The sequence below is a fragment of the Suncus etruscus genome, chromosome 7 (genome assembly GCF_024139225.1).
Source record: "Suncus etruscus isolate mSunEtr1 chromosome 7, mSunEtr1.pri.cur, whole genome shotgun sequence".
NCBI lineage: Eukaryota > Metazoa > Chordata > Mammalia > Eulipotyphla > Soricidae > Suncus > Suncus etruscus.
The window spans coordinates 40357178-40358028 of NC_064854.1; the positions used below are offsets into that span (position 1 = coordinate 40357178).

Consider the following 851-nt stretch of genomic DNA (forward strand, 5'->3'; position numbering starts at 1 on the left):
GGTGATGGGTATTCCCCTGATTTAATGTGAATATGTACCCAAAATACTACAGTGAAAGATATGTAAGCCATTATGGAAAAAAAAGAAAATTGTGTTTTTAATCAGAAACTTTCTTTGACTTACATGTATTATTATTATATTAATTATATTATGTTATGTTATGTCACTATATTATGTTATATTAGTTTACCTTATTATGTTAATCAATTTTGTCCTTTAAATGAATTCTTACTTAAAAAAAAAAAAAAAAAACAACTTTAGTTTGCCCTGAAGAAAAGAAAAAAATAAATAAAAGATAAAATAAGGCCTCCCAATTCTTACCACAGGCTGTGTTCTTTACACTGGCTGTATAGAAAGAGGAGGTACAGTAAAGGCACCCCATATACACCTCAACACAGGCCCCTTGCCGGGTATGTATTGTGAATTGGGGGACAAAAAAAAAAAAAAAGAAAAAAAAATACTAATACCATACGTTTCTATTATTTGGTGGGAGTGGAGGGTTAAGCCACACCCAAATGACACATGATGTCAGTGACATATGGTGGCATATAGACACCATATATTTCTCAAGGATCAAACTATATGCCAACCACATGCATTACCTGCTGTACTGTCTTTTCAGCTCCTTCTGTATTGCTTGAGCCTATTGTTTTTGGTAAATTTGACCTACTACTTTTTCCTGACTAATCTAGCCATTACAATTTATGTGTAGAGAAAGAGCCATGAATGTTTACCAGATAGAAGAAACCTGGCAGAGAGATTTGCTAGAAAAGGATTTTAAGTAATGTAACCAATCACTATTTTGACTAAAAAATTACGTTGTCATTTTTTGAGATGAATGAATAATAGGT

At 32.1% G+C, this 851-nt stretch overlaps 1 non-coding gene across 1 annotated transcript; it reads left to right on the plus strand.

Annotated features, from left to right (window-relative positions):
• Positions 1-304: 304 nt before the first annotated feature.
• On the plus strand, positions 305-437 carry LOC126014731 (small nucleolar RNA SNORA51). The gene has a single exon (XR_007497730.1). It is a non-coding gene; the product is annotated as a small nucleolar RNA SNORA51 (small nucleolar RNA).
• The last annotated feature ends 414 nt before the right edge of the window (positions 438-851 follow it).